This window comes from Carassius gibelio, chromosome B4, assembly GCF_023724105.1.
Source record: "Carassius gibelio isolate Cgi1373 ecotype wild population from Czech Republic chromosome B4, carGib1.2-hapl.c, whole genome shotgun sequence".
NCBI classification, from domain to species: domain Eukaryota; kingdom Metazoa; phylum Chordata; class Actinopteri; order Cypriniformes; family Cyprinidae; genus Carassius; species Carassius gibelio.
Genome location: NC_068399.1, coordinates 19,149,719 through 19,163,964, shown reverse-complemented (window position 1 = coordinate 19,163,964; position 14,246 = coordinate 19,149,719).

The following is a 14,246-nucleotide window of genomic DNA, read 5'->3' as shown; positions in this document are numbered from 1 at the left end:
AAAATTACGTGCCATTGATTTCTTTGTCGTAGTTGATTCAAAGATGGTGTAAGATAGCTTCAAAGTATGTTTCACACTGAAGTCTTAATCAATCTAGCTAAGAATCTGAACCCTGCCAAAAGTAGCAAACGATTTAATTACATTCAGGGTGTTAGAATTTCAGAAACCGATCTACTCAAACAGCCATGCTGTCTCATGTAGCACATGAGTTATCCGTTGTATGCGTGATGATTCAGGATAAATCACTCCTTCACGCTGTAGCAGAATCGATAGTCTGAGGTTTGGGTTGTGACCCATTAATCCATTTTGTAGCATGAGGGTCAGTAGGTTTACAGACTTTTCAGATGACTACTGTGTAAAACTAAACCCAATGGATTCTTTTCATTTTTACCCTGCATATTCAGCCTCTGGCAAGAATGCATGGCAAGAAGTCATTAATGTTTCATTAAGGGGTAGGAGGGGGTGTTAACCCATAAGTCAGACCAGCGCTAGTTATGCACCCTGGTTTCTGTGTACCCCACACACTTAAACTCTGCCCTTTGACCAAAACAAAGAGCCTGTTGATGTGCAGAGAAGAGGGTCTCTTATTACTGGGGGAAACACACTGGCCTATACATGCAGCCTGAGTCAGATAAAATGAACTTTCTATTACCAGTACATTTTTATGGTGTTTGCATTTGTGTTTCACCAACATTTTGTCAATCTGATTTACACCATATACACAATTTTATCATGCACCAGGTAAAAATCGCCCGATCACCTGAAGAAGCTGTACAGTTTAAAATGTTGTGTCTGTTGTATGCAGCACAGGATGAGTTGTGCACCTAAGTGTAATATTTATGTTTGAGAGTCTTGAAAAACGCACACACATGGACTCAACTGCTCTGCCGTTTGTTATTTTTGTCAGGCCTGTGATGAAAAGTCAGGGTATTCTTGTTACTCCTTAATCCCTTTTAGGAGTCTTGTTGCTTCAGTTCATCCCTACCGAGTTCACTTCCAATCTAACCTTAATTAGAGTCTTGGTGCAGGATCCAGGCTTACTCTCAAAACAGGTCAAGCACACTTAAGTACTTCACCGCCTGGTCTGCCCATCACATAAAGTCAATCTGGGCCCTTCTATGCCTTATTAGTGAGGCTTTAATTAGCGTTGTTCTTTGGATGTAATTGACAAGACGGAAGTTTGCTGCGCATACTGAAGTCAGCTGCTCTTTTGAGGTCCGGATACAGATGATTTCATGGACTTAATGTCAAGGACTAAAAACCGAGCCCAGGGTTTGCAGGCTTTCCTCAACAAGGTCAGATTATGCTTGTTGGCAATGGACAGTCTGTTAAACAAGACGAACTTTCATAACTGGAGCAGTGTGCTGTTTGTTTGTGTTTGTTTGAGGTTTTACTGTTAAATATTAGAATATTATTGGATTCAGAAAGTCCAGAGTAGCATATTAAAATGATTTCTGAAGGAACATGTGACGAGTAGCCAAAATTAAGTTTAATTCACAGAAATTTTCTTATTTTTTTTTTTTTTTTTTTTTTGAAGCGGTTTTATATGGTTTGCAGCTGTTATTAAAATTATGCTTTATAAACTGCATGTTTAAACTACTACGTCATTAGAGTTGCAGAAGTCAGTGTGCAGGACCAGGCTTGTGGGTCGTGTGTTTTTCTATCTTGCTTTGCTTTCATTTAAGTACAACTGAACTGCTGTGGAGTTTTCCATATAATATGCAAACTAAGTTTTCAGTTCCAGTGAACTCAGAGGCCAAGTGCTGCTGGAGATGTTGTTTCAGAGTTGAGGGGACTCATGGTCACACATTGTTTCCCCGTCTTTCATTGGTAGTTTGGAATTTTGACAAGTGCGGATTTTCACCTGATTTATGTTCTTTGTTGTTATTGGCACTGCTAAATTTCTTTTCAGTTCATCATGCTTTTGACTAAAACTACAGCATCAGCTTTGGCTGTTAATGCCAGATCTCTCATTGACATCTTTATGCCTCTTGACACTCTTTAAACCAATATTAACCCAGTGCATTTCAGTGCAGTACTTATGAAACTGGCTAAACAAACAAAACCTAGAGTGAGACTATCACTGATACTTGGAAGAGTAACCGGAACTGTGCAAGATCATTGATTGGAATGTAAAACAAATTGTGGGTGGTTGTGGTAAGGACCAAGCAAATATCTCAATTGTTTCCTGCTTGGCCTTGGGTGGTAGAATAGTGTGGTTGGTTAGGATGGGGGTAGGGCAGGGTCTCATCTCCTGGCTTGATGTTTACTGAGGAATACTGAGAAACAAACAGGGGCAAGGAAGGAAAATTGAAAGAAGACACCATACCATCCCAAGGACTGTCTCAAATACATCTACCCTGACTACTTGTGCTTTTGATCATGTGCTTCTCTAAATTTTTCGGACAGTTGTTTTCTTTTAAAACCACTAACTGGCAAGTTAAATACCTTTGTTTTGCCACAATCAATTTTCGTATTTCTGGAAATATCTGTTAATCTACAGCATATGTAGGTTAGTCTTGATTTTCTCATTTTGGATGCTGAGGCCAAAGGCTTCTTGGAGTGAAGGTCTTTTTCCCATCTTGGCAGGGAGATAGTGAAGGGCGTCACAGAGCTCCAGGTTGTCCTGTGGAATGTCACAGTCATATAACATAGAGCCAAGGGTGACGCTGATGCCAGTGAGTCGGGATAGGAAGGAGGGAAAGGGGGAATGCAAATGCGGAGAGGGAAATGTGGATGTTGATGACGTCAAACTGAGATTTTCTTAGCATTTATAAGGGCTGAACAACTTCAAGTAGCCTTTTTTGTTTATCTGTTTGTTCTGTTTTTGTATTGTTTTACATTCTTTTGTTTTGTTTTGTTGTTTTTCATTTTGTTAACTTGTGCTGTTTTGTTTTCATTTGAGTTTTTTTGGTTTTCTTCTTAAGTTATTTTGTTTGTTTTCTTTTGTTTCGTGTTTTTTATTTGTTCGTTTGATCTGCAGATACGCTCAGATCAAACACAGCAAGGTCCCATGAAAGACAAGCCAAATCTGCATTGTCATTGGCCCTTTTTGTTGTGTTATTAAATGAGTGAACTTGAGAATTTCAGAATTTCTATAAACTGGTAAATTTAGAAAAAAATTGAAAAGTGTGACTGTTATCAAGACCATGCAACACACACTTCAGATATGTGAACCCTTTGCAAGTACTCAGGGCTAAAATGAACCGAAGGCTGTGACCAAAATCCAAAGCAGATTTTGGGAGGAATAGCACCCCTCTCCCCTGACAAACAGCTTCTCTCATGTTTCTGAGATAAGCCGACCTGTGAGACCGTGAGCGCCTCTAATAGGCTGTCTGCACCAGGCTGAGGTGAAGATCAGCAGGAAGTCTAGCTCTCTCTGGGTTTGAATTTCTGCCCCTCTCCTGATCCCTCTCTGACCCAGCGCTCACAGGACACTCTAAGGGGAGGACTTTTGGTGTGAAAGCTGGCAGCCGTGAAACCCTCAACCTCTATCCTCCTCCCATACCTGTGACCACCCACAACCAGAGGATCTAGAAAAGAAATAGTTAATTAAAGTCCTTATGGTGTTTTCTTTCTTACTTTCTTGCTTGCTTTCCTTTTCCTGCTTTCTTTTAGTCTAGTTAGCTAGTTAGTTGTTTTTATCCCCCCATCTCATTGTGCCATTATGGGCAGTTTTGAAAGGTTAAAAGTTTAATTGTTTAATTAGACTGTTTTGAGTTTGTTTGTTTCTTTGCTCTCTCTGGACTAAGTTCACCTCTCAAGAGGAGTCATGGCTCACTTGAGGTCAATTGCATTTGCAACGCCATATGATATGTGTTGCTTTTTGGGTTAATTAACCCCTAGACATCTTGTTCATAATTACAGATATATTTTACATAACAAAGCATTATTTTAACTACTTTTCAGATTTGTACATTCTGCAAAAACACATTTTAAAATTTTATTTTGTAGCTCTTAAGGATGGTGTAACAGCAGAGTCCACATTCATGCACACATGCCTAAGCCTGATGTTGAACCCTGTGTATAGTTCAGTCAGTTAAAATGAATGCATTGTAGGGTATCATTTTCTGTGAACCCAATAATGAAAGCCTGGAGCAATGGACACCCATTTCAAAGTAATCAGGATTATACAAAATGTTAAGCCTTAAATGACAGGTAAAGGAAAATAGACTCTTAAAACATGAAGCAATGATGTGTGAAGCAGATTTTTTTTTTTTACTACTAGTTCTAACGATATCTAAAATGAATCTTTGATCCATTGGTTGGTTTTCTAGGGTAATTACTCTCAGCTCTGGAGTGTCCAGGCTGGCAATACAGATAGTTTTGTCCCTGTAGTTAAAAGGCAGTTCCTGGAGAGACATCTGTTGAGCATGTGCCAAACAGCCTCTGTCCTCACCTCTAGGACAAACTTTGAGAAATGACTGCTCAAGGAAAACACTCAACATGGAGCCTTGCTGAGACCAGCCCTATTGCTATGTCCCTGAAGCAGATCTAGTCACAGGATTCGGTCTCTCTTACTCTGTTTTGGTCTATCCCTCATTGTAACTGTGTGATAACAATTAATTCATCTTTCTCACTCACTACCATTCTGTGGAATTTTGGTGCTTTATATTTTGTCCCCCTCTTCTTCTTTTCTCCAACATCTGTCATTCTTTTGTTACTTCTTAAATTTTTCAGGTTGTTTTCATTTCTTTCTTCCTTTGCTTAAACATTTGCTCATTATGTATCACAGTCTCTCTCTCTCTCTCTCTCTCTCTCTCTCTCTCTCTCTCTCACACACACACACACACACACACACATATGTTTGTTTTTGTGAAAAGTGGGGACATCCCATAGGTGTAATGGTTTTCATAATGTAGAAACTGTATATTCTATCGCCATTCACCAACCCTACCCCTAAACCTAACCCTCACAGGAAACTTTGTGCATTTTTACTTTCTCAAAAAAACTCATTCTGTATGATTTATAAGCGTTTTGAAAAATGGGGACATGGGTTATGTCCTCATAAGTCACCCTCTCCTTATAATACCTGTGTCATACCCATGTCATTATACAGAGTTGTGTCCTGATATTGGTTTATATATATATATATAGTGCACACTGTAAAACCATTATATGTGAGACATTCTGTTCTTCATAAATCTAATCTGTAAACTCAGACCAAAACCTTTTAGGGGGGGGGGGGGTGAAATGCTCGTTTTCACTCAATATCCTGTTAATCTTGAGTAACTATAGAGTAGTACTGCATGCTTTATAACTCCAAAAAGTATTTCGTTTTATTATATTCATAAGAGAAAGATAGTCTTTACAGATTTTTCCCGGAAAAACACCAGCGCCTGGAGGCGTGACGTGTGGGCGGAGCTAAAGAATCACGAGCGCGAGTAGGCTTTTGCGTTGAGAGTGTTTGAAAGCTGTGACAGCTGTGAAGGCTGAAACTGAACGAGAGCAGCAGCAGCAACGACTCGCTCCGAGTGGGGCTCGAACCCGGGTCTTCGATGGGAGGCAGACGCACTAACAAGGAGGCAGAGATATTTTAAGCAGTTTTACTCACCGCATGCGGTTCCAACACACAATCGTGACCCTTTTTCGTTGGGACTGCATTATCCTTAAGAAGTAAACGATGTGCAAATCCGTCGTCAAACTGGGCTTTGTTTGTAAAACAAGCATTTTAGAAATGCAGGGAACAAACACAAACACTTGCACAACTCCGCTGATGCTCTGTAAAAATAAACTTCATCCACTGGTCCCTTAATGTTGTTTTTTCTTTGGTACTCTGTGCAGGGTTGTCTTGCCCTGGCAACCAAAAACACACTCCTTTTGTGACATTTCGCGACGCTCTCGCTCTGATCAGCGAATGCCTGTTGTGCTCTCACTCAGTGCTCTGCTATACGGGAGCGTGCGCTCTTCCGGCAGAAGTGCCTTAGGACCCATATAAGGAAATTCCGCTCCATCTAACGTCACACAGAGCCATACTCGAAAAAAACTTTCCGAAACTTGTGACAAACCGGAAGGAGTATTTTTGGAACAGAAATACTCCTTCAAATGTACAACTTAATTTTTGAAACTTTGTCCATGTTTAGCATGGGAATCCAACTCTTTAACAGTGTAAAAAACTCAGTATGCATGAAATAGCATTTCACCCCCCCCTTAACATCACTTTTGGACTTCCCATACACACTAAATCATTTCCACAACCTCTCTCTTTTTCTCTCTGTTCTCTTCTGTCTGGCACTTTTTACAAGATTTTCCTATTTATTTTCACTTTTCAGTTTGTTCTCTATCCTCCATTTCAAATACCTTGCACAGTTCTCTGTAGAAGTTGATCTATATCTACGTGCATCAATCTGTTCAGACGTGCACTTATCCTTGTCTGTCTGTCTTTGTCATCTCCCTCTTTGTTTTTTTTTCTTCCCTGCCACACACACACAAACAAGAAATGACACTGAACAAACCTGTAGGAACTCAAGTGCATGCTCAGCACTGTAACTGTTGACTGAAGTGTAGCCAGGCCAGAGGCGTTTAGAAACAGACAGTAGTGTGACAGTCAGCACTGAGAGTCACTGTTCAAAATATGATCCCTGAGAAGAACACCTGTGTAATAATCCAGTACAGAAGAATATATCTGCTTTAATGTGATGTGCTTACATAATTTAATAATAAATTTCACATTTCTCTAACAACATTAGATTGAGCGGCCATGTAAAGTTGCTGCTACTAATATATTTAAGATGATAAAGCCATATTTGAGGTTGATGAATGATATATGTAAGCATTTGCATTGCCCTAACCAATGTTTTACCATATAAACCAGCCTTTAACAATCTGTGTGACTTTGCCAATGTGGATTTTTATTGTATTCTGCAACAAGAGACTGATAAAATTTTGGTCAACCAAGCCTCCTCTGGTTGACTAATGGTTGGTCAACTATTAGGGGGCAGCTCTTATTGTAACTAAAATAAACACTACACAAAACAAAGCACTAAACAAAAGAAACTAAAAAAAACTAAATGAAGCACCACACAAACTCTAACTGAACAAGCCAAAAGACTAAATTAAACACTTAAAAACACTAAAATAAATGAACAACTAAACATAACTAAACAAAACAAACAAAAACTGAAAACTAAACAAAATATAAAACAAAGCTAAACTAAGCAAAACACTGGAAAAAATTAAATGAAACAATAGACAAAACTAAACAAAACACTAGACTGAACTAAATGAAACACTACACAAAGCCAAACAAACCTATAAACAAAACAAAACACCAGTCAAAACTATATTAATCACTAATCAAAACTAAACAAAAGACTAGAAAAACAAAGAACATACTAGGCAAAATAAAGGAAACACTAGACAAAGCAATAGACAAAACTAAACAAAACTTTAGACAAAACATAAAACTGAATGAAACACCAAACAAAATTAAACAAGTCACTAAACAAACACCAGACAAAATACACAAAATGAAACACAAATCTAAACACTAGATAAAAATAAGCAAAAAATTAAACAAAACACTTAACTAAACCAAACAAACCACTAGACAAAAATAAACAAAGCACTAGACAAAACTAAATGAACCACTGAACACAAAGACTAAACGAAACAGTAAACAAAACTAAACGAAACACAAGACAAAATTAAACCAGTAAACAAAACATTAGGTTAGTTTTGTCTATTTTTTGACAAATGAAACACTAGACAAAGCAACAACAACAAAATACTAAATGAAACCAAACAAAACACTGAATAAAACACCAGACAAAAAAAACAAAACCCTAGACAAAACTAAACAAAACACACAACAAAACTAAATGACCCACTAAACAAAACACTAGACAAAACTAAACAAATTACTAATCAAAACTAAATGAAATACTAAAAAAACCCAAAAACAACTAAACAAAATAAGGGAAACAATAGACAAAGCACTAAACTAAATGAAGCTAGTCATAACATAAACAAAACTAAATGAAACACTAAACAAAACTAAAAAAACACCAGATAATTGGCTGAATAACTGAATAATATTTCCTCTCTTAACTCATTGCAAAAGAGTCACAGACATAGTTAGACTTATATATTTTCCCCCGGAGGAACATTTTACCTTAGCAGAGAATAGCTGTGCAAAACCTAATGTCATCATGATAAATGGGTGTATGTGTAACTAAAAGTGTTCGCGCTTAAAGTGAGGTGCCCTTTCTAAGTGCTCAGATAGAATGCTGTCTGTGTGAGTGTTGGTTTGTGTGCGAGTGTTTTGTTCCCAAAGGACCGTTCGCCAGTCTCTCTCTCTCTTTCTCTCCAGACTGCACCTGTCCTTGCCATCAGGATCTCTAATTAATCACAGAGGACCTTCTCCCCACTTTCTCTAAACAAGTATACTTTCTCATTGCCATATTTGGTCTGACAGATGGCTTCCTAGTGCCTACTTACAAACACACAAGTAGATTCTCAACTTAACACAGCACTATGAATATCTATGGCATCTTTACTGCTTACAGTATATCCATAATATTCTGTAGACAAGGCATTTTGGTCATATTCAATGGTCTGATCTCATAGATTAAAAGGAAACAAACCACACTGCAATGACAATTACTTTAAACAGTGAAAATGCCAGAGGCTTTGGCTTTTAAACTCTGTTAACCAGTTTGAAAGTAGGCTTGTCACCTCAGGGCTGAGGTAGGCAGCTTTTTGGTTTCCACAAGCACAGTGGATTTCCACAACCGAGCACAGCATCTCTCACCATTCCCACAACTATGTAAACAAAGACCCGTGCCAGCGAAAACAGCTGAACGTGTGTAGAATATAATCTCTGCTCCTTCATAGCGATTCGCTCGGCTCACAGACTATCCCGTAGGATAGTTGCACACTGTAAAACCATTATTCACTTCTGAAATTCCAGTTGTACCCCTAACTCTCAGCGTCCTTTATTTTTGTGATTAGGAGGGGGAAAAAAAGCGAATATTAAAATTTTGTACCTCAGGTTAAATATCTTTTTCAGCATAATCAGTCACCAAATGTAAAGTAGTTTAGGAGTCTTATTTTGAGATGTGAAGCTATCTACTGAAATGTGAAATGTTTATAACAAATTGGTTAATATCTTGAGTTGCTTATCATTAATTAGAATTTTGACATAACCTTGTTTTTGGAAAAGAGTGAGTGTCGTTGTCTGTTATAACATTTAGTTCTGTAAAAATGTACATTGGTTATAAGAAACACTGTGTAATTTGCTCCAGAACTTAACTACATGTTGTCTGGGAATCTTCCTTCTGTAATTTAAAGATATTGATCCATTAGCAACCTCAGTGTGGATGCCAAACTGTACAAAATACCAGATGGAGCTGGACTGAAGCCCCTGAGCCATAATTTCCTTCCTTTCCTGATGAAGAAAAAAAAATCAATAAACAAATGACCAAATAACTCGGTGGAAAATGATTTCCAGCTTGCAGGGGGTTCAGATGTTGATTATGTTTAGTGTTGTTTAATGTACAAATTAGCAGGGGTGTCATGCCTTATTTTTATTTTAGTGTTGTGTTGTGCTGTGCTGTGCTGTGTTGTTGGCAAACAGTTTTTATTTAGCAATGACCAGAGCTAAAAGTACTACTTTATTGTAATATATAATAATATATTATAATGTTATAAATGATTAAATTTTATTTTTTAATGAACCGAAGCAAAAATTGCTGCCGAACTTGACAGCCTGTAATCATCATACATTTCACTGAAAAATAATTTTTGTTTTCACAGGAATATTTTAAGACATATTTTATTTCATTTATATTTAGTTTTTAAGAATTATTTGATATACAAAAACCATCCTAATTATTAAAAACATTGTCAGAGAAAAGAATTCTGTTCAACATCTAAGGGGGAATGTTCCAAATTAAAATGACATGCATTTACTCACAGTGCAATTTGCTATGATCTCATTTTGTGTACTGTGCTGACCTGTATCTGTCCTGCTCTGGGTTCTTCTGATCAAGCTCAAAGTGTCAGACATGACTCTGAGCATGTCTTGTGTCTGATTTAGCAGTGACACAAAATGTCACTTCATGTTGGCTTGATTTAAAGACTCAGCCGCTTCTTCTGAGCTCATCTGGTTTGGATTGATGAGCTAGATGATTTATTCAAGGCTTTGCTGCAGTTCTTTCAAAATGATGTGTGGGGTTAATAATACACTGTTTGGGAGCTCTGAGGATAGAGAGGTATGTATGCGGTATATATGTTCTCTCCGTGGTGGAGATAAACATTTTGACACCTACCCTCTGCTATCCAGGACACCACGTTCTCTCATTCCACAGTCTCTGACTGCACGTGTCCTCACAAATCATCTGTCACGACGCCCCTATGAAATAAATCCTGCCAGTCTGGGTCACGCCAAATGGACTAGCAGCCGTGAGAATAGGTGAGACCTCTGGCGCCTTTCAGATTCACTTCATGCTGGCACTCCATCTGAAATGGCGTCACCAACACAACTGATGTGTGACATCTGGATGTAAAGAATCGACTGTTGTCTTGCGTGTTTTAAAAACACACTTTAACGTCCAAATATCAAATGATGGTTTTAATGCAACCGTCATTAACCGTCATTAGAATAATGACAATGAAAACTGCAGTAAAGGCGGCAGAAAATTCAGCTTTGCTATCACAGGAATAAATTACATTTTTAAATATATTAATATAGAAAACAGTTGTTTTAAATTAGAATTAGATTTCACAATACTGGAGTTTCTACTCTTGTTTCTGTAATAAATAAACTACTCTTGTTTCTGTATTAAATAAAAACAGACTTGGTGAGCAAAAAAAAAAATGCATGTATTTATGTATGTGTGTTTGTGTGTGTGTGTGTGTGTGTGTGTGTGTGTGTGTGTGTTTGCGTGTGTGTGTGTAAATATATATACTATGTACACACAGACACAGGCACACACACATATGTATGTATAGAAATTATTTGACTATATATAGTTACATTATGTATGCCTTTGCTGTCACTTTTAATCAGTTTTTAATACATCCTTGCTGAATAAAAGTATTTTTATTCTGTATAAATTTTTTTATATATATATTTTATTATAGAATGATGAAGAATATTGAAGACTGAGCTACTTTGCTCTGTCGCAGCATTAGCTGTTTTTGTTACAAAAAATATAGTTTTGTTCTGCCAGAATGAGATGTTTTTCTTTTATTTGGTGCAGACAACATCCTACACACACTAACGTTAACTGTTTCTGGCTTGAGACCAGTTGGGTTTAGCCACCCTTAGTGGAAAAAGGTCGTCTGCGGCCTGGATCAGTTTAAATCTAATCTACTTCTACAAGTCTCAGCTGTGAGCAAGAAAAATGGCCCAGGGGAGAGAGAGAAAACCCTTGAGGGTTTGTTAGAGGCCACATGTTATATGAGTGGATAAATGGAGTGGATGTGTTTCTAATTCACGAGTCAAACATCAGTCTGCTGAATAATGCATTTAGATATGCCATAAGAATGGAAAAAAAAAAGAGACAACAAAAGAGACCCACAAAGATGTTTATCAGTCGTCAACATGCTCCGCATTGCCTAGCCTGGTGAATGCTACATAAACATTCTCTTATTATATGAACAGAAGAGCCCTTATTTTCAACATACTTACAGAGTCATTGTTTACTTAGACTTAATGACTGTAGTCATGTCCAACACACCCCTCTATTCCATGAATCACAAACTATGCCCTTGAAGCAAAGAGATACACATTCCACAGAGAATAATATACCCGTAAGTAACCACAAATGTATTTGCTGTGGGCTCATGGACTTTCCTGGTGTTGCAATGCATTATGGGGGCTTCAACAGCATCAGAGGTTGTTATGAGAGTCAGAGCAGAACAAATATGCTTCCTAATTCTAAAGTTAGAACTACAATTTGTTTTTCACATTCCATATATATGTATATTTCCTCATCTCTTCTTAGCAAGGTGGAGACCGTCACTGGAGCCAAGAGAGGACCTGGGTGAGGGGGATTGGATTTTGCAGTCCTGGGCCCTCATAGTTTTTGATGCCAAGAAAAGCAACCCAGCTGAACAAATGCGAGAGAGGGTTTTAAACAAAGCATAAACAGATCTCAGGGCCTCCAGACTGCTCTTACCAGTTTGAAAGGAAAGTCTTCATCATGGCTGCCATATATAACAGCGCTGTATGTGTTTTCCTGCACTTAGCTTGACAGCTAAGGAATATACCATAAATCACTTGTTACTTATTACTGAAATTAAATATGGTTTTGACAAGACTCTCTGAGTGCTAAAAACACTCATGTTGGATGTTGAGAAGGGAGTGGTAAATATGAAATCAATACAGATAAAGATGTGTTTTCTTCTTCTTATGTGAGAGAAGCTATTGAGTGCCATAAGTCATCTTGTTTCAGATTTTCTTACCAGCACCTAACAAATAAATAAAAAGCCTTACAATTTGTATATATACGCATACAACATATATATATATATATATATATATATATATATATATATATATATATTGTCACACACACACACACACACACACACATATATATATATATGTGTGTGTGTGTGTGTGTGTGTGTGTATTATATTTATATAAATACATATGTGATCCAGGACCACAGAACCAGCCATAAGGTTCTTTTTTTTATTACATTTATTGAGATTCATACATCATTTGAAAACTGAATAAATAAGCTTTCCATTGATTTATGGTTTGTTAGGACAATATTTGGCCGAGATACAACTATTTAAAAAATCTGGAACCTGAGGGTGCAAAAAATGAAAAAGAAATTCTAAACATTGGGAAAATTACCTTTAAAGTTGTCCAAATTAAGTTCTTAGCAATGCATATTACTAAACAAAAATAGAGTTTTAATATTTATGGTTGGAAATTTACAAAATATCTTCATGGAATATGGTCTTTACTTAATATTCTATTGTCTTTTGGCATAAATAAAGATAATTTTAACCCATACAATGTATTTTTGGCTATTGCTATACATATACCCATGCTACTTAAGACTGGTTTTGTGCTCCAGAGTCACATAAATAATATTTATTAACAACCATGATTTGTTTTATGCTTTTGAATACAATGTAGATTGTCAAGATATTCAAATTAGTTTTAAATCTGAGTTTCGAAAGCAAGGTTGATGGTGTAAGAAATATTCACTCAATATTTCATGACAGATTTGTCAAACAACAAAAGGATTGGTGGATGTGTATTGGTTAGGATTGGCTCTTGATACGAGTGAACACTTTCACCGTCTCATTTGACTGTTTTCTGGAAATCTCCAACTGTGTGTTTACATGCTTATTTTTTCTCTCAGCAGGAACATGGCCCCAAAGCTGCAGGGTTCCCCACGGAGACAACCTTTACGCTGATGAAGTCAGAGGTCGTCCGTCCCAGAGGGAAACAGTGGCGACACCCCAGTGCCTGAGGAGACAGAGGCATTCAGTAGACTAATGGGGTCTGACTTCATCATTAAGAAGGTGGACAAATCATTATATACACCCACACATTCATTAGAGAGACACAAATCTGCAGGTCTGCTTACAAGATTGAATTTCAGATCCGCGTTTATTCAAAAGATCATAAGCTTTGTTCATTCATTATCATTTTCACATTCATGGATTAAAGTTTTACATTTCTAAATAAAGTGCGTTCAAATTTTTCAAAGAAAAAGTCCAAAGAAAGCCACTGTTCCCTCTAAGAAGACTCACCCCCATCACCCCAAACTTGTCCCTTTAGTGTGAGCAATTGGATTAGGCGGTTTGGTTCGTGTAGTGTCAGAGGCTAAATGGATGGCCGGGCACCATGATGGATGAACATTGCCAACAAGGCGCCTTTCCATCTGACAGATCAACATACATCATCTATTAACCTCATTTTTGGCCGCTCAGTGGCCACATCATGGCCAAAGTAACCAAATGTGTGACCACAGGGACAGCAGTATCACAAGTCTGCATCTTTAACCCTTTACTGGAGCTCTTCAGCTTAAACCATTTAAAATAATTTCATTTAAGACTTTAATCACATTTCACATGTAGGAAACCCCAGTTGCTTTATCCATGTGTGCAATGTAAGTTAGAAAAGAGTCGGAAGAACATAATAGTTTTGATTTAACACATGGAAAGACGTTCCAGTGTGAATTATCTCTGATGAATGATTAGAATGTCTTTAAAAAAAAAAAAAACAGCTGGCTAATGGATAAAAAGGCAAATGGGTAATGTGTTTTTTTTATTCA